Raw genomic sequence first — 24,467 nt, 5'->3', positions numbered from 1 at the left:
TCCTCTGATATCACTAGTGCGGCATGGCTCCCCATCCCACTGCTGCCCTCATTCAGGGACAGGCTGAAGGGGCCATGGAACCCAACCCTCCCAGAGGAGAGAGCCTTGCCCCACCACTGTGCACAGAGTCATCCACCATGCCACTGCCTTCCACAAAGGATGTGAGCGGTTGCACTTTAAAAATAAATGACTGTATATTCATCATACAAATAACTGTAACTACATAATACACCTTAGGAAACAAGAAAGAAAGAAAATTCCTTTGGGCTTTCCCCCCCTCTATGTGTTCTTAATGTTGTTGTTTTTTATTTAAGGTGTTGTCGTCACAGCATACAGGTCATTTTTCACCCTGCTTTTCCCACTTAACCTCACGTTTAACCTATCAGCCCTAGCGGTCAGGGACAACAGCTGGTCTCTTGAAAGAGTACATGATGGCCGGGCGCGGTGGCTCAAGCCTGTAATCCCAGCACTTTGGGAGGCCGAGACGGGCGGATCACGAGGTCAGGAGATCGAGACCATCCTGGCTAACACGGTGAAACCCCATCTCTACTTAAAAATACAAAAAACTAGCCGGGCGACGAGGCGGGCACCTGTAGTCCCAGCTACTCGGGAGGCTGAGGCAGGAGAATGGCGTAAACCCGGGAGGCGGAGCTTGCAGTGAGCTGAGATCCGGCCACTGCACTCCAGCCTGGGTGGCAGAGCGAGACTCCGTCTCAAAAAAAAAAGAAAGAGTACATGTGCTAAGCCCAGCTCCCTGGTGTGAATGGCAAACCTTATGAAAATTCAAATAAATAGGGCCGGGCGCGGTGGCTCAAGCCTGTAATCCCAGCACTTTGGGAGGCCGAGATGGGTGGATCACAAGGTCAGGAGATCGGGACCGTCCTGGCTAACCCGGTTAAACCCCGTCTCTACTAAAAAATACAAAAAACTAGCCGGGTGAGATGGCGGGCGCCTGTGGTCCCAGCTACTCGGGAGGCTGAGGCAGGAGAATGGCGGGAACCCGGGAGGCGGAGCTTGCAGTGAGCTGAGATGGAGCCACTGCACTCCAGCCTGGGCGACAGAGCGAGACTCCGTCTCAGAAAAAAAAAAAGGAAATTCAAATAATTGTCCTTTGAGGGCAGGAATTAGAATAGAAGTCCTCATCTCTTGCTCATCAGCCTCAGGGCTGGTCACCACCAGGTCCTCAGAGAAGGAGCTACAAGCTTTGGGGCCCTTCCTTCCACCCAGGTCCCCCTGGGTTCTCCAGATCTTGCTGCCCAGACCATTACACACAGGTGGGTCAGTGGTCCCAAGAGGCACTGACAATCTCGCTCTAGGAATCAAGCCAAATTGGGTGCAGAACGCAGCTCTAGTACTGTGTGATCTTTGGCAAGTCATTTAACCCCTGTAAGCCTTGGATTTTCCATCTACGTTGAGAGTATGGTGATATAGAACCCCCACCCCGGTCACTGTTCAGAGCACTTAAAACAACATGCAAGTAATGTAGCCCATGACTCAGAACACAGCAGACTTTCCCCAATGTGAGTCATCCCCCTCACACCTCCCTCTCTCACTAGCCCACCCCACCTTCCAAAGTCTAGTACTGTTTCCACTACACCAGTGGTTCTCGAACTTTGGGCTGCATCTAAATCACCCAGAAGTCTTATTAAAACAGATTGCTAGGTTCCACCCCCAGAATTTCTGAATCAGTGGGTCTGGGTGCAGCCTTTTAATTTGCAATTCTAACAGGTTCCCAGGTGATTCTGATGCCCCATCAGGCTTGAGAGCCACTGCCAACTACACTATCCTTTATACTGTACGGAATAAGCCACTGAGCCTGGCACTTCAGATACCCTCAATCAATGGCAAAACCCTCAATCAGTGCCTCTTCTCTTCCACACATAGCCACAGTCTGCTGCATGGGTCAGGCACCAGCCCACAGTTGTTTCTAGACTTTGGCCCACATGGGCCTTTGCACAAGCTGCTGCCTTGAGCCCAGCTGAAATAAACTCTTGCTGCTCATTCCCCTCTGGAAAGGCACTCCCTAAGCAGCTGCCATGCATACGCCCTTTTCAAGACTGGATCATTCTTGGGTGTGAGCTCCTCCAGGCCAAAGAGGCTGTCTCATTTCCTGTGTGTTTCCCAGTACCCAAAACAGCTTCTCAGCCATGGGTCACCCTAAGGTCAGCTTTTGCTTTCCCTGAAGAGCCCACTCCCTCTGATGTATTTGAGAAAGAGGGCCTTGTCTCCTGTGCCCTTCCAAATTGGGCTGCCCGCTCCCCCCGTCCCCCACCCCCACCTCAGCCACTCTCCTCGCAAAGCTGCTGCAGCTGTGCAAGGCCCTCAGGAAGGAGGAAGAGGTAAGAACCAGGGCCTCTCCTTCCCCGCCGGCCCCAGGTCCTCAGGTCCCGCTAAAATCCTGCCCTCAAAGTTATGTAGGTGATTAGGACTTTGCTGATCCATCAGAGGCTGTGGAGAAAATTACAACATAGGAGGGAAAAGATCTTAAAAGTGAATACCACTGTTTCTTTCTCATATCCAGAGAAGCGTCTAAGAAGTTAAACGTCTTACGGAGGCTTCCCGCTTGGTCACATCCCACCCTGATGTGGTCCTCATAGTCACCTCTGTGGGAGGCTCTCCTTCCAACCTTCACACTAGAAATCTCTCCCCAGACGCTGGAAAACTCCATCCATACACAAGAGCCCACCCCTACCCCCATCAGGCAATCTAGCAATTAATTTCTCAAGCCTGGATTAATCGGTCTGAAATAACCCCAGGGTGGGCCCCATTTCCCATCCCTAGACCAGCCCCCTTCCAATGTCTCATGGACAATGGAGTCGCAAATACATTCTTCATCCTTTCAAGAATCCAAAACATGTATGTGGAGATACACACAAACACCTTGCAAGGACGAATATCACCTCTCAGGAGCAATGCAGCCTTAAACCCAAGGAGAAGAACAGAAGCATTCTCCTATTTGCCCTGTAATCTGCAAGCCCATCCTGTCCTAAAGGACATCAGAAGCTGCCATTGTATGTAGAGCTTTCAAAATACACCCACTCCCAGGACTACCAGGCTTAGGAATCGTACCCGTTAACTGGGCCAAGACTCAGTAGAGCTTTGAAATTCCTTCTGATGAATATCTAAGTTCTTAGGGTAACAACCTAGGATATAAGAATAGAGGAAATTGAGTCATTCCTTCTGATTCAGGTATTTATTATATGACTGAGTGGATGGATGAGTAGAGAATGGATGATTGCATGAATAAATGCCATAGCCAGGCCCTTGACAAGGTCTGGAGGGGGAATTACAGTCAACAGCCATTTAATGAGCACAAGATCCCAGCCTAAGCAGCCTCAGAATACTTAAAGATGTAAGACAGGACCCTTTGCTTATAAGCATCACTACTCAATCAGGGCGTCTAAAAAGATTCAGAAAACAGACTCTGTGATACTAAGGAACATGTGCTCTGTGTCACTATTCCAGAAGCCTTGGCATCCAAGCTTGCTGGAACCCAGAAATCTCAGAGAGGTGGCCTGAGGCCCACCCAGTGGACTCAAGAGGCTCCATTAGCTTGAGTTCAGTCTGGGGGCTGAGACATTGCCAGTTTTACAGCAGCCAGGGCTCCAACACTACGGAGTGTGAGGGTGCAGACTGGATGGTGCAGGAGCAGAATTCTGTTGGCAGCAGAATCCCATCAACACCCAAGAGTCCAGTCCAGACCCTGGAGGTGTCAGTCCAGGCAGAGGGGCTAGAGGAACAAGCAGCACAAGGTGATAACATGGCAGTGAGATGGGCACAAGTGCTCTGGTGTCCACACTCAGCTCACATGGGTTTGGTGGTGAGGAGAACCACGCTCTGGGGAACACAAGCTCATCACCTGCCCATAGCCATGATTCTGTGACAGCAGGACCAGCCCCAGCCCCCACGTCCTGCCCATGGCTAAGGTTCCTAATGTGCTCTATCAGCCTGTGATTTGGGCTAAAAACTCAGAGCCTCCAGCTGGCTTGGGGGTGGAGAGAGGGGGAGTACCCGAGTGCTAAGAAAGTAGCTCCAACAAAACCCACTTTCCACGGTGCCAAAGGAGAACTCAGGGAGGGCTGAGTGAACAGAGGAAGGAATCCGAGAAAATTTCCTGGAAGAGGTGAATTTAGTGAGAAAAGATTAGATGAGAGGAAGGCGTGTTTTTCATGTGGACCTGGGGGAGCCTGGGCCTCCGAGCCCCACTTGTGGAAACCAAGTCCAGGAGGCATGAAGCCAAAATTTCCTGGGGCTCCAATCCAGCATGTCTCCACTTTTTCCACACTGCAAAACCCATAATGGTTGATGTTTGATGCAGGACCCACTCCCATAGGTGTGCCTAGATTGGCGATGACGAGGGTGGCGGTGATCTGCAAATCCCAGCAGGCAGGAGCACCTCTTCTTTTTCCCCACTCATAAAGCATCTCAGAATGCAAACAAGAGAGAGAGATCACGTTACAGGGACAATTCTGAATGTATGCTAATTTATAACAAAAATAATTCGCCAAGTAGTACTTTAGTATTCATAATGACTGACTCCTGGCCCATTGCTTCACTGTTTGTAGTAACACATAGACCAGGAACAATTGCTACCTCCATTTTTCTCCTCTTTCCATTGTGGGTCAGGGAGTTCCCCACCAACAGATCCTGAGATGAGGATGTGTCTGAAAGTAGGTTATTAGGAAGTGGTCCTAGGGAATATGGGTACACAAATAGAGATGAGGGACAGGAAAAAGGGCCGATCACAGGTATGAAATCCAGCAAAGTTTCAGGAGAATAATTTTGGCTAAGTCCTGCAGGAGAGTTGTGGAAACAATCTAAGTCACACCTGGGAGTTTTTCACCTGGGGGCAGGCAGCTGGACTTTTGACACCTCTGCACCTGCCAGTCATCAGTTAAGGGCTGCTCCTGGGACTGTCTTTACCCAGGCACTTCTAGCTCTCCATGCACTCAGGAAAAATGAGCTCTGGCAGGCTGAGGAGAGCCTGCCTACGAAGACTCCCAGGTGTTAGCTGCTGGGAATGAAAGCACACAGCCTTCATTCATTTCGATCCAAGAGGGTTGAAAGAGTCTCGCAACATCTACTGAAATCTCATATCCTACACCACAGTAGGCACCTAATAAATGCTGGTCGCTTATTGGTTAGCAAGGGATGCATCCAAGAGAACAGGACACAATAATCACCAGCATTAAAGATGACGCAGGGGTGGGACCCCACCTATTTTGTTTATCACTGTATCCCTGGTACCTGGCACAGGAACCTTGTATACATGTTTGTTGGATAAATGATGAATGGATCTCCCCATGGTGACGTTGTTATCTGAAAGCTTCTCCAGGTCTCCCTAGTTCCCTCCTTTAGTTCTTGCCTGACTCAGTTAATGCTGCCTGAGACCACACAGCACTCAGGAGGAGCTCACTGGGGCTTCATCACATGGTGACCCACCTCACTGAGCAAGTACCACCCAACTGTTAGGCCCAACATCTGCCCTGTTCTCTCTAATCAGATGCTTCTGAGGACAAGCATTGTGGTTCAGTAGACACGACAGATGTGGGCTGCAGACCCAGCACTTCCTATATTTAATCTCATTTGAACCTACAACAAAATTCATGGTAGGTATTATTACCTTCCATTTTGCAGATGAGCTTTATAAGACCCAGAGATGGTTTGCACTATTAAGTGATAGAATCAGAATCAGTCCAGATTTACGTAACTCCAAGTTCTAGGCCATTGATCTTACATCTTAAAGTTCAGGAGTAAGGGAGTTTCTGATGTGACAGGCTTCATACATTAACATCTGAAGATGGACAACCACCTTTTGAGTGGCCAGAAGGTGACCCATCCACAGACATAAGGCTCACTGAGACTTTGCTCAACTCCAAATTTAGGGCTGGCTCCAAGGGCATGTGACCTGTGTAGTCACACAAGGCCCTGCGTTCAGAAAGGCCCATTCTTGGTTTAATGCTCTGCTGTTGCCATCTGGAAACACTTAATTTTTGAACAAGGTCCTATGTTTGTAATGGGCTGTGCAAGTTATGGAGGCAGCCCTGTCCACACTGCTTACCCAGTGTGAACAAACTTTCAGCATTCTAGGACATTCTCAAGAACCTGAGGCAGAGGAAGAGCGCTGGAGCCCCACAAAGGGGTGGGGAAGCTGTGGGCAGGAAAGCCTTTCCATACATGTCAGGTCAGGACTGGATAGAAGCAGCTGAGATCTTCCCACCAACTCCAAGCCAGGAAACCCCCACTCAGTGGTAAACATCTAAGTCCATTAAGTGGAAAAGACTTGTAGGACATGTAGAGACTGTGGGGTTCAAAGAAGCTACAAACCAGTTCTGCCTAGGGGAGGATAAATCAGAGGCGGCTTCTAGAGGAAGGAAACCCCTTAACTGTTCAGAGAAAGAAATGAAGAAGAGCATTCTAGGTGGAGGGTGTAGTAGAGTTAAGGCACAAAGGTGTCCTGCAGGTGGCTTGGCACATCTCATGGGGGAGCCGGGGGAGGGGCCTTAAGAGTTAGGACTCAACAGGTGGGCAGAGGCCAATCAAGTGGGCTTGATTTTTCCTCCTTCTCCTCCAGTTTTCTTAAATATTCATGTACACACACCATGCACACTCTCCTGGGTTAGTCTCCATTTCCACCCAAAATCTTGCCAGATGGCTGGGAAGCATTTATATGAGAGCTTTATTTTCTCTAGATAGGCGTTTATCTGCTCTTCCACTCTACTGTACAGGGCAGATGATGTACTTAACACACCCCTGATTTCTTCACATTGATAACGCCACCTAGTGGCCACCTGTCACACTCCCATTCCTCCAAGCTGATAGGCAGAAAAATATGGGTGAGATCACGTAAGATCATAACCATCCCTTGTCCTGCTCCTGCACTTCCTAGAGTTCAGACGACCTCCATACGAGAACCCTTTTGACCTGTACAACAGTCCCAAGGTTCAGCAGTGACTCTCAGATGATGCCCTAAAAGCACCTCACACTCTCAAACCAGAAAGGAAAAGGAGTAAAATTAGCTCTGGCAGTCCCTACCTTCATTCTGCTCCCTGGGCCACTGTGAAGAGGATCCTTCAGTTCTGAATGTGCTGTCCCCAGCACCACGCAGACAACTACAGAGGCCACTGCTGGGTCTGAGGTTGGACAAAGGTGGACAAAACAGCACTCACGACTCATGGAGCTTGGAGAGATTTACCTTAGGCATCCTTAAACAATCAATGATGCTAACAGCAATAACAAGCAGTACAAGGAGGAGGAGAAGGAGCTAGTTCTTGAGAGCCATTCCCTCTACCAGACAACCACACTAGGCCTTTTACATTTCTTCCTTGAATACATTTTTGTAAGTTCATTAAATCTTTCCTGAAGCAAGGAAAGCTTCAGATGGCGATTAACATGTACTGGGTGCCTACAATATGTCAAGCAATTTCCTAGGCACTTTGAATGCATTTGCTTATTTCTTACCACAGTACAACAAGAGAGGTACTATTAGTATCCAGTTTTCAGGTGGAGAAGCGGGCACTTGCCAAGGGCATGCAGCAAGCAGATAGAGGAACTGGGAGTTGAAGCTGAGCAACCTAGTTCCAGGCTTGCACTATTCATCACTACCCAGACTCCCTCCTAGGCTGAAACAAAAAGAAAACGTGTACACCCTGTCCTAGAGTTTACTGGTCTACTTAGGAAGAGAGATATATAACTGAATATCAATAATGCATTCACTTATTTACTCATTCTGCAAACTTTCCCTCAAAGACATATTACGCCAGGTGTGGATGAGTGTGTAGGTGTTCATTCCCTCAGTTTGATGGGAAGAGAAGCTAAGCCAGGTTGTACCTGCACACGAGTGATTCAGGATGAGGCAGCAGGCAATGGGATTCACAAGATGAGAAACAGAGTTTGGGGACAGCTGGCCAGGAAGTGCCCAAGCCCTGGTCTAATGGGTCTGAAGAATACCTCTCTGCCCAGCAGATGAGGAATTCTCAGCAAACTGCTAGCCCTTATTTTATCTAAAAAGCTCCACCAATTCTCCAGCCTGGATGACAGAGCGACTCCATCTCAAAAAAAAAAAAAACACCCACCAATTCTCTTCCTTTAGCTTTATGCCTCCTACCTAGGGAGAGAAGGTGAATACTGTCTGATGGGTCAAGTAGGACCTAGCTTCTTACAACAAAAACAGGACTAGCGCTTCCTGGGGCCAAAGCTCCAGATAAACTGGCCTGAGCTGCCATCTGCCGACCAACTGTGCACACTGCAGCAGATACTGCCAAGGCCACCTTCTCGACAGGTGCAGAGTGATGGAGGCCTAAAGCGGCTGAATTCCTTAACTGTTAAGATAGGGGCAGGCTGTCGTCTCCTAGTGTGTTACAAACAAAAGGAGACTGAGACTCTGAGAGGTGGCACAAGGTAGTAATCGTTTCCATTTACCATTTGTCAGGCACTGTGAAGCACTTCACATTGCTCGTCTAATTGAATCTCCTTAAGAATCTCGTGAGTACTATTACTTATCCCCCCTTTATTTGTTATGTTTCTAAAGTCTCTCCATTCTATAATTGTTTTTCCTTTTTTTTAATGCTATTTGTTTATTAAAGAAAAAGGTTATTTGTACTCCTGGATATCTCACAACCTGGATTTAGCGGATAGTTCTTCGTGGTGTCACTTGTTCTCAGGCCTCATAATTCCTAGAAGCTGGCATGTAGCGCTAAAGGCTTAATTAAATTCAGGTTCAATTGTTTTAAGCAAGACCAACTCATATGTACTTTCTATTACATCTAATCTGGGGCACATAGTGTTTGATTATTCTACTTCTAGTGATAAGATTTGGTGATGTTAAATTTTTTAAAAATGCTGACTTCTTAGTCTATTATTCCTTCATTAACTGGAACTCTTCTTTAAATAAGTAAAATATCCAAGATGGAGCAGCTAGAGAACCTGCACAGGCTGCATAGAGCAGCTACATGGTGCCAAAAGCAAATAGTGGCAGCCAGATTGGAGAAGAACAAACTCTGGAGGGCCACTGAATAGGCAGAATTCACCTCCCTTTTCCACTCTGGCATCCCCCCACCTTGCCGCAGGTAGTTAAAAGTCCAGAGGTGGGCATCCAAGAGAAACCTCTATTTCACCTCAAGGAGTAGGAAGGGGCCCCTGAGAGTGGCAGCATTAACAGTGGAGGCCCATAGACATGGGGAAGCTTCTCTCTGATTGGAGGAGCGGGGGTGTCAAGAGTATGGGTGAATCTCCACTACATTTTCTGCCCTTTCACCAATCGGTCCCAGATGCAGATGCAGTAGTTGCAGCAAGTGTGTGTCAGAGAAAGGCAAATAAAGCCTGAGATTTCTGGCTGGAAAACCTAAAATATGGGCCTCAGGGAAACGAAAAATACCAAGGGAGATGGTGGTGATGGAGAAGCTCGAGATAGTGCTAAAGTTGTTTGTGAATGCCCAGACTCATCCCTGGGCATCACATGCATAGATCTGACCCTAAGCAATATGCCATAAACTTTGAGAACTGAAGTAAGAATAGTCCATGGCTCTGGTCCCAGACCGCCCATTGGGTGGCACACATGCAGAACAGATTTGAATAGCCTGACAGTGTCTTGGAAAACCAGGCAGACATTGAAATCACAATCTATAGAATGTTGGTCAAAACTTAATGTTCTGAACCCAACCTAGTCAAATGCTTGCAAAAAAGGGGGGGGGGGGCGGAGAGAGAGAGAGAAAAGAGCTCTCCATAGAATTAAGATTCAGTGTTATAACATTTGAAATAGTCAAGACACTTGGCCTATGAGGAAAATCTTAGCCAATACTGAGATGACACATATGTTGACCTTATCTACGAAAGACTAAAGCAGCTCATATAAAAGTGCTCCAAACGTGGGCAGGAACATACTTGAAACAAATGAAAGGTATGAAGTCTCAGAAAAGAAATAAAAGATCTAAAGAAAAACCAAATGAAAATCTGACAACTGAAAAAATACAATGACCAAAAGTTTAAACACTCATTGGATGGCTTCAATATGGCAGAATGGAGATGACAGAAAAAGAAAGAATCAACTTGGAGACAGACATTTTAAAGTAGCCAATTTGAACAATACAGAGGAAAAAAGACTGGAGAAAATGAATACAGCCTCAGGGATGTGTGGGACCCCATGAAAACGTCTAATTGTGCCATTTGAGTCAGAGAAAGAGAAGAGACAGTGCAGTGCAGAAAACACGCTTAAAGAAATAAAAACAAAACTTTCCAAATTTGGAGAAAAACAAAAACTTACAGATTCAGGAAGCCCCAGAAACTCCAAGCAAGACAAATTCAAAGAAATTCCTTCTTAGGCCTTATAACCAAACAACTGAAACTAAAAACAAGAAAAAAAAAAGAGGCCAGGAGTGGTGGCTCACGCCTGTAATCCCAGCACTTTGGGAGGCCAAGGCGGGCAGATCACGAGGTCAGGAGATCGAGACCATCCTGGCTAACACGGTGAAACCCTGTCTCTACTAAAAATACAAAAAATTAGCCGGGTGCGGTGGCGGGCGCCTGTAGTCCCAGCTACTCGGGAGGCTGAGGCAGGAGAATGGCATGAACCCGGGAGGCAGAGGTTGCAGTGAGCCAAGATCGCGCCACTGCGCTCCAGCATGGGCGACAGAGCAAGACTCCATCTCAAAAAAAAAAAAAAAGAAAAAGAAAACATCCAGAGAAAAATAACACGTTACTTAGTTACTTATATGGAAACAGTGATTCAAGTGACTGTGAACTTTTCATCAGAACCCATGAAAGCCAAAAGACAGAACATTCTTTTTTTTTTTTTTTTTTTTTTTTTTTTGAGAGGGAGCCTCGCTCTGCCGCCCAGGCTGGAGTGCAGTGGCCGGATCTCAGCTAAGTGCTCAAAGAAAACAAATGTAAACTCAGAATTCTAAGTCCACTGAAAATAACCTTCAGGAATGAAGGTAAAAGTAAGAATTCACAAATGGAGTAAAACTAAGAGAATTTTTCATCAGCAATCAGCTCTGCAACAACTTCTCAGGGAAGTTCTTCAAAGGAAATGATAATTGGACAGAACACTTGGAACATCAGGAGTTGAAAAAGAGCAACAAAAAATGATAATTGTATACACATGACAGATTATTCTTCTCTTAAGTACCTTAAAATATGTTTGATTGTTGAAAGTAAAAGAGTCTGAAAGTAAAAGGGTCTCATAGGGTTTCAGTACAGAGGAGAGAGGGTAAAAACAACTATATAATAATATTTCTGCATTCCACTTGAAGTAGTGAATATTTATTTCCCTTTTTTTTCACTTATTTTTTATTATACTTTAAGTCCTGGGGTACATGTTCACAATGTGCAGGTTTGTTACATGTGTATATGTGTGCCATGTTGGTGTGCTGCACCCATTAACTCCTCATTTACATTAGGTATATCTCCTACTGCTATCCCTCCCCCCTCCCCCCACCCAACAACAAGCCCCGGTGTGTGATGTTCTCCTTCCTGTGTCCAGGTGTTCTCATTGTTCAATTCACACCTATGAGTGAGAACATGCAGTGTTTGGTTTTCTATTCTTGCGATAGTTTGCTGAGAATGATGGTTTCCAGCTGCATCCATGTCCCTACAAAGGACATGAACTCATCCTTTTTTATGGCTGCATAGTATTCCATGGTGTATATGTGCCACATTTGCCACATTTTCTTAATCCAGTCTGTCATTGATGGACATTTGGGTTGGTTCCAAGCATTTGCTATTGTAAATAGTGCTGCAGTAAACATACGTGTGCATGTCTTTATAGCAGCATGATTTATAATCTTTTGGGTATATACCCAGTAATGGGATGGCTGGGTCAAATGTTATTTCTAGTTCTAGATCCTTGAGGAATCACCACTCTGTCTTTCACAATGGTTGAACTAGTTTACAGTCCCACCAACAGTGTAAAAGTGTTCCTATTTCTCCACATCCTCTCCAGCACCTGTTGTTTCCTGACTTTTTAATGATTGCCATTCTAACTGGCGTGAGATGGTATATCATTGTGGTTTTTATTTGCATTTCTCTGATGGCAAGTGATGATGAGCATTTTTTTTTGCATCTGTTGGCTGCATGAATGGCTTATATTGAGAAGTGTCTGTTCAAATCCTTTGTCCACTTTTTGACGGGGTTGTTTGTTTTTCTCTTGTAAATTTGTTTGAGTTCTTTGTAGATTCTGGATATTAGCCCTTTGTCAGATGAGTAGATTGCAAAATTTTTTTCCCATTCTGGAGGTTGCCTGTTCACTCTGATGGTAGTTTCTTTTGCTGTGCAGAAGCTCTTTAGTTTAATTAGATCCCATTTGTCAATGTTGGCTTTTGTTGCCATTGCTTTTAGTATTTTAGACATGAAGTCCTTGCCCATGCCTATGTCCTGAATGCTATTGTCTGGTTTTCTTCTAGGGTTTTTATGGTTTTAGGTCTAACATTTAAGTCTCTAATACATCTTGAATTAATTTTTGTATAAGGTGTGTAAGTAAGGGATCCAGTTTCAGCTTTCTACATATGCCTAGCCAGTTTTCCCAGCACCATTTATTAAATAGGGAATCCTTTCCCCATTTCTTGTTTTTGTCAGGGTTGTCAAAGATCAGATTGTTGTGAATGTGTGGTATTATTTCTGAGGGCTCTGTTCTGTTCCATTGGTCTATATCTCTGTTTTGGTACCAGTACCATGCTGTTTTGGTTACTGTAGCCTTGTAGTATAGTTTGAAGTCAGGTGGTGTGATGCCTCCAGCTTTGTTCTTTTGGCTTAGGATTGTCTTGGCACTGCAGGCTCTTTTTTGGTTCCATATGAGCTTTAAAGTAGTTTTTTCCAATTCTGTGAAGAAAGTCATTGGTCGTTTAATGGGGATGGCATTGAATCTATAAATTACCTTGAGCAGTATGGCCATTTTCACGATATTGATTCTTCCTATCCACAAGCATGGAATGTTCTTGCATTTGTTTGTGTCCGCTTTTATTTCATTGAGCAGTGGTTTGTAGTTCTCCTTGAAGAGGTCCTTCACATCCCTTATAAGTTGGATTCCTAGGTATTTTATTCTCTTTGAAGCAATTGTGAATGGGAGTTCACTCATGATTTGGCTCTCTGTTTGTCTGTTATTTGGTGTATAAAATGCTTGTGATTTTTGCTCATTGATTTTGTATCCTGAGACTTTGCTGAAGTTGCTTATCAGCTTAAGGAGATTTTGGGCTGAGATGATGGGGTTTTCTAAATCTACAATCATGTCATCTACAAACAGGGACAATTTGACTTCTTCTTTTCCTAATTGAATACCTTTTATTTCTTTCTCCTGCCTGATTGTCCTGGCCAGAACTTCCAACACTATGTTGAATAGGAGTGGTAAGAGAGGGCATCCCTGTCTTGTGCCAGTTTTCAAAGGGAATGCTTCCAGTTATTGCCCATTCAGTATGCTATTGGCTGTGGGTTTGTCATAAATAGCTCTTATTATTTTGAGATATGTTCCATCAATATCGAATTTATTGAGTTTTTAGCATGAAGGGCTGTTGAATTTTGTCAAAGGCCTTTTCTGCATCTATTGAGATAATCATGTGGTTTTTGTCTTTGGTTCTGTTTATATGCTGGATTACGTTTATTGATTTGTGTATGTTGAACCAACCTTGCATCCCAGGGATGAAACCCACTTGATCATGGTGGATAAGCTTTTTGATGTGCTGCTGGATTCGGTTTACCAGTATTTTATTGAGGATTTTTGCATCAATGTTCATCAGGGATATTGGTCTAAAATTCTCTTTTATTGTTATGTCTCTGCCAGGCTTTGGTATCAGGATGATGTTGGCCTCATAAAATGAGTTAGGGAGGATTCCCTCTTTTTCTATTGATGGGAATAGTTTCAGAAGGAATGGTACCAGCTCCTCCTTGTACCTCTAGTAGAATTCGCCTGTGAATCTGTCTGGTCCTGGACATTTTTTGGTTGGTAGGCTATTAATTATTGCCTCAATTTCAGAGCCTGTTATTGGTCTATTCAAGGATTCAACTTCCTCCTGGTTTAGTCTTGGGAGAGTGTATGTATCCAGGAATTTATTCATTTCTTCTAGGCTTTCTAGTTTATTTGTGTAGAGGTGTTTATAGTATTCTCTGATGGTAGTTTGCATTTCTGTGGGGTTGGTGGTGATATCCCCTTCATCATTTTTTATTGTATCTATTTGATTCTTCTATTTTCTTCTTTATTAGTCTTGCTAGTGGTCTATCAATTTTGTTGATCTTTTCAAAAAACCAGCTCCTGGATTCATTGATTTTTTTGAAGGGTTTTTTGTGTCTCTATCTCCTTCAATTCTGCTCTGATCTTAGTTATTTCTTGCCTTCTGCTAGCTTTTGAATGTGTTTGCTCTTGCTTCTCTAGTTCTTTTAATTGTGATGTTAGGGTGTCAATTTTAGATCTTTCCTGCTTTCTCTTGTGGGCATTTAGTGCTATAAATTTCCCTCTACACACTGCTTTAAATGTGTCCCAGAGATACTGGTATGTTGTATCTTTGTTCTCATTGGTTTCAAAGAACCTCTTTATTTCTGCCTTCATTTCGTTATGTACCCAGTAGTCATTCAGGAACAGATTGTTCAGTTTCCATGTAGTTGAGTGGTTTTGATTGAGTTTCTTAATCCTGAATTCTAGTTTGATTGCACTGTGGTCTGAGAGACAGTTTGTTATAATTTCTGTTCTTTTACATTTGCTGAGGACTGCTTTACTTCCAACTATGTGGTCAATTTTGGAATAAGTGTGATGTGGTGCTGAGAAGAATGTATATTCTGTTGATTTGGGGTGGAGAGTTCTGTAGATGTCTATTAGGTCTGCTTGGTGCAGAGCTGAGTTCAATTCCTGGATATCCTTGTTAACTTTCTGTCTCGTTGATCTGTCTAATGTTGACAGTGGGGTGTTAAAATCTCCCATTATTATTGTGTGGGAGTCTAAGTCTCTTTGTAAGTCTCTAAGGACTTGCTTTATGAATCTGGGTGCTCCTGTATTGAGTGTATATATATTTAGGATAGTTAACTCTTCTTGTTGAATTGATCCCTTTACCATTATGTAATGGCCTTCTTTGTCTCTTTTGATCTTCGATGGTTTAAAGTCTGTTTTATCAGAGACCAGGATTGCAACCCCTGCCTTTTTTTGTTTTCCATGTGCTTGGTAGATCTTCCTCCATCCCTTTATTTTGAGCCTATGTGTGTCTCTACACGTGAGATGGGTCTCCTGAATACAGCACACTGATGGGTCTTGACTCTTTATCCAATTTGCCAGTCTGTGTCTTTTAATTGGAGCATTTAGCCCATTTACATTTAAGGTTAATTTGTTGTGTGTGAATTTGATCTTGTCATTATGATGTTAGCTGGTTATTTTGCTTATTAGTTGATGCAGTTTCTTCCTAGCATCGATGGTCTTTACATTTTGGCATGTTTTTGCAATGGCTGGTACTGGTTGTTCCTTTCCACGTTTAGTGCTTCCTTCAGGAGCTCTTGTAGGTCAGGGCTAGTGGCGACAAAATCTCTCAACATTTGCTTGTCTGTAAAGGATTTTATTTCTCCTTCACTTATGAAACTTAGCTTGGCTGGATATGAAATTCAGGGTTGAAAATTCTTTTCTTTAAGAATGTTGAGGCCGGGCGCGGTGGCTCAAGCCTGTAATCCCAGCACTTTGGGAGGCCGAGACAGGCGGATCACGAGGTCAGGAGATTGAGACCATCCTGGCTAATACGGTGAAACCCTGTCTCTACTTAAAAATACAAAAAACTAGCCGGGCGACGAGGCGGGCGCCTGTAGTCCCAGCTACTCGGGAGGCTGAGGCAGGAGAATGGCATAAACCCGGGAGGCGGAGCTTGCAGTGAGCTGAGATCCAGCCACTGCACTCCAGCTTGGGTGGCAGAGCAAGACTCCATCTCAAAAAAAAAAAAAAAAAAAAAGAATGTTGAATATTGGCCCCCACTCTCTTCTGGCTTACAGAGTTTCTACTGAGAGATCTGCTGTTAGTCGGATGGGCTTCCCTTTGTGGGTAACCCGACCTTTCTCTCTGGCTGCCCTAAACATGTTTTCCTTCATTTCACCTTTGGTGTATCTGACAATTACGTGTCTTGGAGTTGCTCTTCTTGAGGAGTATATTTGTGGCATTCTCTGTATTTCCTGAATTTGAATGTTGGCCTGCCTTGCTAAGTTAGGGAAGTTCTCCTGGATAATATCCTGCAGAGTGTCTGCCAACTTGCTTCCATTCTCCCTGTCACTTTCAGGTACACCAATCAGACGTAGATTTGGTCTTTTCACATAGTCCCATATTTCTTGGAGGCTTTGTGCATTTCTTTTTACTCTTTTTTCTCTAAACTTCTCTTCTTGCTTCATTTCATTCATTTGATCTTCAATCACTGATACCCTTTCTTCCAGTTGATCAAATTGGTTACTGAAGTGTGTGCATTTGTCACGTAGTTCTCGTGCCATGATTTTCAGCTCTATCAGGTCATTTAAGGACTTCTCTACATTGGTTATTCTAGTTAGCCATTCGTCTAATCTTTTTTCAAGGTTTTTAGCTTCTTTGCGATGGGTTCGAACTTCCTCCTTTAGCTCAGAGAAGTTTGATCATCTGAAGCCGCCTTCTTTCGTCAAAGTCATTCTCCATCCAGCTTTGTTCCATTGCTGGTGAGGAGCTGTGTTCCTCTGGAGGGGGAGAGGCACTCTGATTTTTAGAATTTTCAGTTTTTCTGCTGTTTTTTCCCCGTCTTTGTGGTTTTATCTACCTTTGGTCTTTGATGATGGTGACGTACAGATGGGATTTTGGTGTGGATGTCCTTTCTGTTTGTTAGTTTTCCTTCTAACAGTCAGGACCCTCCGCTGCAGGTCTGTTGGAGTTTGCTGGAGGTCCACTCCAGACCCTGTTTTCCTGGGTATCAGCAGCAGAGGCTGCAGAAGAGTGAATAATGCTGAACAGCAAATTTTTGCTGCCTGATCATTCCTCTGGAAGCTTCATCTCAGAGGGGTACCTGGCCATGTGAGGTGTCAGTCTGCCCCTACTGGGGGGTGCCTTCCAGTTAGCCTCCTCAGGGGTCAGGGACTCACTTGAGGAGGCAGTCTGTCTGTTCTCAGATCTCCAACTCCGTGCTAGGAGAGCCACTACTCTCTTCAAAGCTGTTAGACAGGGACATTTAAAACTGCAGGGGTTTCTGCTGACTTTTGTTTGGCTATGCCTTGTCCCCAGAGGTGAAGTCTACAGAGGCAGGCAGGCCTCCTTGAGCTGTGGTGGGCTCCACCCAGTTCGAGCTTCCCGGTTGCTTTGTTTAACTACTCAAGCTCAGCAATGGCAGGCGCCCCTCTGCCAGCCTCACTGCCGCCTTGCAGTTAGATCTCAGACTGCTGTGCTAACAATGAGGGTGGCCCCATGGGCATGGGACCCTCTGAGCCAGGCATGGGATATAATCTCCTGGTGTGCCATTTGCTAAGACCCTTGGAAAAGCGCAATATTAGGGTGTGAGTGACCCAATTTTCCAGGTGCTATGTGTCACGGTTTTCCTTGGCTAGGAAAGGGAATTCCCTTACCCCTTGTGCTTCCTGGGTGAGGCGATGCCTCGCCCTGCTTTGGCTCTCACTCAGTGGGCTGCACCCACTATCCTGCGTCCACTGTCTGATACGCCCCAGTGAGATGAACCCAGTACCTCAGTTGGAAATGCAGAAATCACCTGTCTTCTGTGTTGCTCATGCTGGGAGCTGTAGCCTGGAGCTGTTCCTATTCAGCCATCTTGGAACCACCCCCCTATTTCTTATTATTTCTGAGCAAAAAGTTAAGAACATCTATTCCAATCTCTTGAGTAATGACTAAAAGACATGCAGTAAAAACACGATAATTTAAATACAAGAAAAAAAGTTCAAAGAACCTAAAAGAAGACAGAAAATAAAAAACAAAGAAAAAGCAAATAATAAAATAGAACACAAAGATGTCAGTAATCACAATAAATATAAATGATTTGAGCACATCAACTAAAACAGATATCAGGATAAAAAAAATGACCCAACTATATGTTGTATTTTAAAAATCATCTTAAATATAAAGTTATGCATAAGTTAAAAGTAAAATGATGGCCTAGTATGGTGGTTCACACCTGTAATCTGGACAACATGGTGAAACCCCATCTCTACTGAAAATGCAAAAATTAGCTGGGCGTGGTGGCGGGTGCCTGTAATCCCAACTACTCAGGAGGCTGAGGCAGGAAAATTACTTGAACCCAGGAGACAGAGGTTGTAGTGAGCCGAGATCATGCCACTACACTCCAGCCTGGGTGACAGAGCAAGACTCCATCTCAAAAAAAAAAGAAAAATGATAAAAATACTATGAAAACATTAATCAAAAAGCCAGAGTGACTATATTAATATCAAGCAAAGTAGACTTCAAAGCAAATTAACAGAGATAAATTATCACGATAAAAGGGTCAATTCACCAAGAAGATGCAACAAGCTTAGATGTGCATACATTTAACAACAGAGGTTCAAAATGCATGAAGAGAAAACTGAATAGAACTGAAAGAAAAAATCAACAAATCCACAATTATAGCTGGAGAGTTCAACATGCCATTTTTAGTAATCAATAAAAGTAATGGACAGAAAATCAGCAAGGATATAGAAGAACTGTACTAAACCATCAACCAATTAGATCTAATTAACACTTATATAATACTCTGCCCAACAAGAGCAGAATGCACATTCTTTTCTATTGCACATGAAACATTCATCAGGATAAACCACACCCTGGGTCATAAAATAAGCTTTCACAATTTTAAGGTAATTGAAAGAGTATGTTCTCAAATCAATAATCTAAACTTTCTACCCTAAGAAACTAGAAAAATAAGAGCCAAATAAACAAAAAGCAAGCAGAAAAAAAGGAAATAATAAAGAGCAGAAGGCCGGGTGCCGTGGCTCAAGCCTGTAATCCCAGCACTTTGGGAGGCCGAGACGGGCGGATCACGAGGTCAGGAGATCGAGACCATCCTGGTTAACCCGGTGAAACCCCGTCTCTACTAAAAAGAAAAAAATACAAAAAACTAGCCGGGCGAGGTGGCGGGTGCCTGTAGTCCCAGCTACTCGGAAGGCTGAGGCAGGAGAATGGCGTGAACCCGGGGGGCGGAGCTTGCAGTGAGCTGAGATCCGGCCACTGCACTCCAGCCTGGGCGACAGGGCGAGACTCTGTCTCAAAAAAAAAAGAGCAGAAATCAAATAAACCAACAAAATACTGAAGCTAAGTTCTTTAAAAAGATGAATAAAACTGTAAAACTTCTAGTAAGACAAAAACGGAGAAGACACAAATTACCAATATTAGGAATAAACAGGCTATCACTACAAATCCAACAGAAATTAAAAGATAATTAGAGAATATGAATACATAATTTCTACACACATAATACTACACATATAATTTCAACAACTTCAATGAAATAGATCAATTCTTTGGAAATCATAAACTACCAAAACACTCAAGATGGAACAACTTCCACAGTACTATAATAATTATTAATAAATTGAGTTCTTAGTTTTATTAAAAGAGTTGCAGATTCCTTCAGGATAAAATGGTTTCTATAAATGTAAGTATTCTTTTCTTCTCTTCTTTTTTGTTTTTTGAGATAGGATCTCATTTTGTTGCCCAGGCTTCAGTGCAGGAGTGTGATCATAGCTTACTGCAGCCTCGAACTCCTAGGCTCAGGAGATTCTTCCACTCAGCCTCCTGAGTAGCTGGGACTGATTTGTACTACATATGAAGTCAGGTAGTGTGATGCTTCCAGCTTTTTGCTCAGAATTGCTTTGGCTATTCCAGGTCTTCGTGATTCCATAGAAATTTTTGGTTTGATGTCTCTATTACTGTAAAAACTGTCATTGGTATTTTGATAGGGATTGTACTGAATATGTAGATTGCTTTGGAGAGTATATTCTTTTAAAATATATCCTTCTGATCCATGAGCATGAGATGCCTTTCCATTTGTTTGTGTCCCCTTCAAGTTCTTTTATCTGTGTTTAGTAGTTTTCCTTGTAGGTGTCTTTCATCTCTTTGGTTAATTTATTCCTAGGTAATTTTTGTAGCTATTGTAAATGGGACTGCTTTCTTCATACCTTTTACAGCTAGTTCATTATTAGTGTATAGAAATGCTGCTGATTTTTGTATGTTGATATTGTATCCTGCAACTTCACTGAGCTCCTTTATCAGTGCTACCGTTTTTTTGGTTTTGTTTTTGTTTTTTGTTTTTGTTTTTGTTTTTGTTTTTTTAGTAGAATCTTTAAGTTTTACTACATAAAAAAATCACATTGTATGCAAAGAGGAACAATTTGACTTCCTGTTGTTAGTACGGATGCCTTTTTTCTTGCCTGACCACTCTGGCTAGATTTTAGTATTATGTGATTAAGAGTGGTGAAAGTGAGCATCCATGTCTCGTTCCAGTTCTTAAAGGAAAGACTTTCAACTTTTCCCTGGTCAGTATGATGTTGGCTGTGCGTTTGTCACATATGGTCTTTATTGTTTTGAGGTATGTTCATTTTATAGCCAGTTTGTTCAGAGTTTTTATCTTGAAGAGATGTTAGATTTAATCAAACGCCTTTTCTGCATTGATTGGGATGATTACATGTTTTTTGTCCTTAATTCTATTGATGTGATGTATCCCATTTACTGATTTGTATAGGTTGAACCATTTTTGCATCCCTGGGAAAAATCCCACTTGATCATGGTATATTATCTTTTTGATGTATTTTTGGATTCAGTTCACTAATATTTTGTTGAGAATTTTTATTTTTGTGTTCATCAGGGATGTTGTCCTGTAGTGGTTTTTGGTTTTTTGTTTTTTTGTTTTTCATGTTCTTCTCTCGTTTTAGTAGCAGGGTAGTGCTGGCCTCAGAATGAAATAGAAGACTGGGTGCAGTGGCTCATGCCTGTAATCCCAACACTGTGGGTGGTCGAGGTGGGCAAATGGCTTGATTTCAGGAGTTCAAGACCAGCCTAGACAATATGGGAAAACCCAGTCTCTATCAAAAATACAAAAATGAGCTAGGTGTGGTGGTGCATGCCTTGTAGTCCTGGATTCTCAGGAGGCTAAGGTGGGAGGATCATTTGAACCCAAGAAGCAGAGGTTGCAGTGAGTGGAGGTCATGCCACTGTACTCCAGTGTGGGCAACAGAGCGAGACTCTGTTTCAAAAAAAAAAAAGAATGAAATAGGAAGAACTCCCTCCTCTTCAATTTTTTGGAGGAGTTTGAAAAGAATTACTATTCATTCTTCTTTATAAGTTTGGTAGAGTTCAGCAGTAAAGCCATTCAGTCCTGGGATTTTCTTTGTTGGGAAACTTCCTATTACTAACTCAATCTTATTTCTTTTTTCTTTTCTTTCCTTTTCCTTTTTTTTTTTTTTGAAATGAAGTCTGGCTCTGTCGCCCAGGCTAGAGTGCGATGGCGCAATCTCGGCTCACTGCAGCCTCCACCCCACAGGTTCAAGCAATTCTTCTGCCTCAGCCTCCCAAGTAGCTGGGATTATAGGCCACCGGGCCTGGGTAATTAATTTTTGTATTTTTAGTACAGATGGGGTTTCACCATATTGGCCAGGCTGGTCATGAACTCCTGATTTCAGGTGGTCTGCCCGCCTCGGCCTCCCAAAATGCTGGGATTACAGACATGAGCCACCCCACCCGGCCTCAATCTTATTTCCTGTTACTGGTCTGTTCAAATTTTCTATTTCTTCCTGGTTCACTCTTCGTAGATTATTATATGTGTCCAGAAATTCACCCATTTCCTCTGAGTTTTCCAATTCATTAGCATATAGTTGTTGACAATAGTATCTGATGATCCTTTGTATTTCTGTGGTATCCTTTTTTGTTTATGATTTTACTTGATCTCTCTCTGTCTCACTCATTAGTCTCATTAGTAGTTTATTGATTTTGTTTATCTTTTCCAAAAACCAACATTTCATTTTATAGATCTTTTGTATTTTTTTTTTTTTAGTTTCTCTTTTATTTAGTTTGGCTCTGATCTTTATTATTTCTTATCTTCTAACCTGGGGTTTGCTTTTTCTTGTTTTTCTAGTACTTCAAAGTACATTACTAGGTTGTTTATCTGAAATCTTTCTCCCTTTTTAATGTAGGCATTTATTGCTATAAACTTCCCTCTTAGCACTGCTTTTACTGTATCCCATAAGTGTTGGTGCATTTGTTTTAAGAAATATTTTGACTTCCTTCTTAGTTTCTTCATTGACCCAGTGGTCATTCATGAGAATGTTGTTTCATTTCCATGTACTTGTTTAGTTTCCAAAGTTCCTCTTGTTATTGATTTCTAGTTTTATTTTTTGTGTCTAAGAAGATACTTGATGTGATTTTAATTTTTAAAATTTTAATGAGACTTGTTTTGTGGTCATATATAGTCTATCTGGAGAATGTTGCATGTGCTGATGGAAGAATGTGTATGCTACAGCCATTGGGTGAAATATTCTGTAAATGTCTGTTAGTTTCATTTGGTCTAAAGTTCACTTTAAATTCAATTTATTTGTTGATTTTCTGTCTAGATGATCTGTCCAATGCTGAGATTGTGGTAGTGAAGTTCCCAACTATTATTGTATTGAAGTCTATATCTCCCTTTAGATCTAATGATATTTGCTTTATATATCTGGGTGCTCAAGTGTTGAGTACAAATATATTTACAATTGTTACATCTTTTTGTTGAATCAACGCTTTTATTCTTATATAATGACCTTGCCTCTTTTTTCTTTTTTACTTAGTCTATTTTGTCTGATATGAGTATAGTTCCTCCTACTTGCTTTGGGTTTCCGTTTGCATGGAATATCTTTTTCCACCCCTTCACTTTCAGTCTATATGTGTCTTTACAGGTTAGGTGAGTTTTTGGATCTTTTTCTATCTAGCTAGTCTATATCTTTTAACTGGGGAATTTAACCAGTTTACATTCAAGGTTATTACTGATAGGTCAGGACTTATTTCTGTTATTTTGTTCATTTTTTCTGATTATTATGTATATCCTTTGTTTCTTCCTCTCTTATTGTTTATCACTGCAGTTTGATGGTTTTCTATAGTGGTATTATTTCAGGGTTTTCTCTTTCTCATTTGTGCATCTGCTCTACCAGTGAGTCTTTCTTTTTTTTTTTTTTTTTTTTTTTGAGACGGAGTCTCACTCTGTCGCCCAGGCTGGAGTGCAGTGGCCCAATCTCAGCTCACTGCAAGCTCCGCCTCCCGGGTTTACGCCATTCTCCTGCCTCAGCCTCCCGAGTAGCTGGGACTACAAGCGCTCGCCACCTCGCCCGGCTAGTTTTTTATATTTTTTTTAGTAGAGACGGGGTTTCACCGGGTGAGCCAGGATGGTCTCGATCTCCTGACCTTGTGATCCACCCGTCTCGGCCTCCCAGAGTGCTGGGATTACAGGCTTGAGCCACCGCGCCCGGCCTACCAGTGAGTCTTTCATGGGTTTTAGGATTATAGATATTGTCCTTTTGCATACATATTTAGGAGTCCCTTAAGTATTTCTTTAAGTTTGGTCTAGTGGTCTAGTGGTGATACATTCCCTCAGTTTTTGCTTGTCTGGGAAAAACTTTACTTCTGCTTCATTTCTTTTATCTTTTTTTTTTTTTTTTTTTTTTTGGAGATGGAGTCTCACTCTGTTGCCCGGGTTGGAGTGTCACCGCTCAATCTTGGCTCACTGCAACCTCCACCTCCTGGGTTCAAGTTATTTTCCTGCCTTAGCCTCCCGAGTAGCTGAGATTACAGGTGTATGCCACCACGCCTGGCTAAGTTTTTGTATTTTAGTAGAGATGGGGTTTTACCGTGTTACCCAGGCTGGTCTGGAACTCCTGAGCTCAGGCAATCTGCCCGCCTCAGCCTCCCAAAGTGCTGGGATTGCTGGGATTACAGGTGTGAGCCACCGCACCCAATCTCTTCTTCATTTCTGAAGGGTGGTTTTTTGGTATGGTATCATTGCTTGCAGTTTTTTTTTTTAATTTATTTTATTTCATCACTTTGAATATATCATCCCATTCTCTCCTGGCACTTAAGGTTTCTGCTGAGAAATCCACTGTTAGTCTGATAGGGATTCCCTTAGATGTGACTTGATGCTTTCCTCTTGCTGTTTTTAGAATTCTCTCTTTGTTTTTGACTTTTGACAGCTGGACTATAATGTGCCTTGCAGAAGACTACTATAGCTTGAATCTTTTTGCAGATCCTTGAGCTTCCTGTATCTGAATATCTATATCTCTTGCCAGACTTGAAAAGTTTTCAGCTATTATTTTGTCAAATAAGTTTTCTATGACCTTGCCCATCTCTTATCCTGAAACACATAACATTTGAGGATTTTCTTTCTTTTAAAATGTTTTTCTTTAATTTTTTTTATTATACTTTAAGTTCTAGGGTATATGTGCATAACGTGCAGGTTTGTTACATATGTATACTTGTGCCATGTTGGTGTGCTGCACCCATCAACTCGTCAGCACCCATCAATTCATCATTTATATCAGGTATAACT

This window comes from Trachypithecus francoisi, unplaced genomic scaffold, assembly GCF_009764315.1.
Source record: "Trachypithecus francoisi isolate TF-2019V2 unplaced genomic scaffold, Tfra_2.0 Lachesis_group8, whole genome shotgun sequence".
NCBI classification, from domain to species: domain Eukaryota; kingdom Metazoa; phylum Chordata; class Mammalia; order Primates; family Cercopithecidae; genus Trachypithecus; species Trachypithecus francoisi.
The sequence above is the reverse complement of the archived record's forward strand: the minus strand, read 5'-3'. Positions refer to the sequence as shown.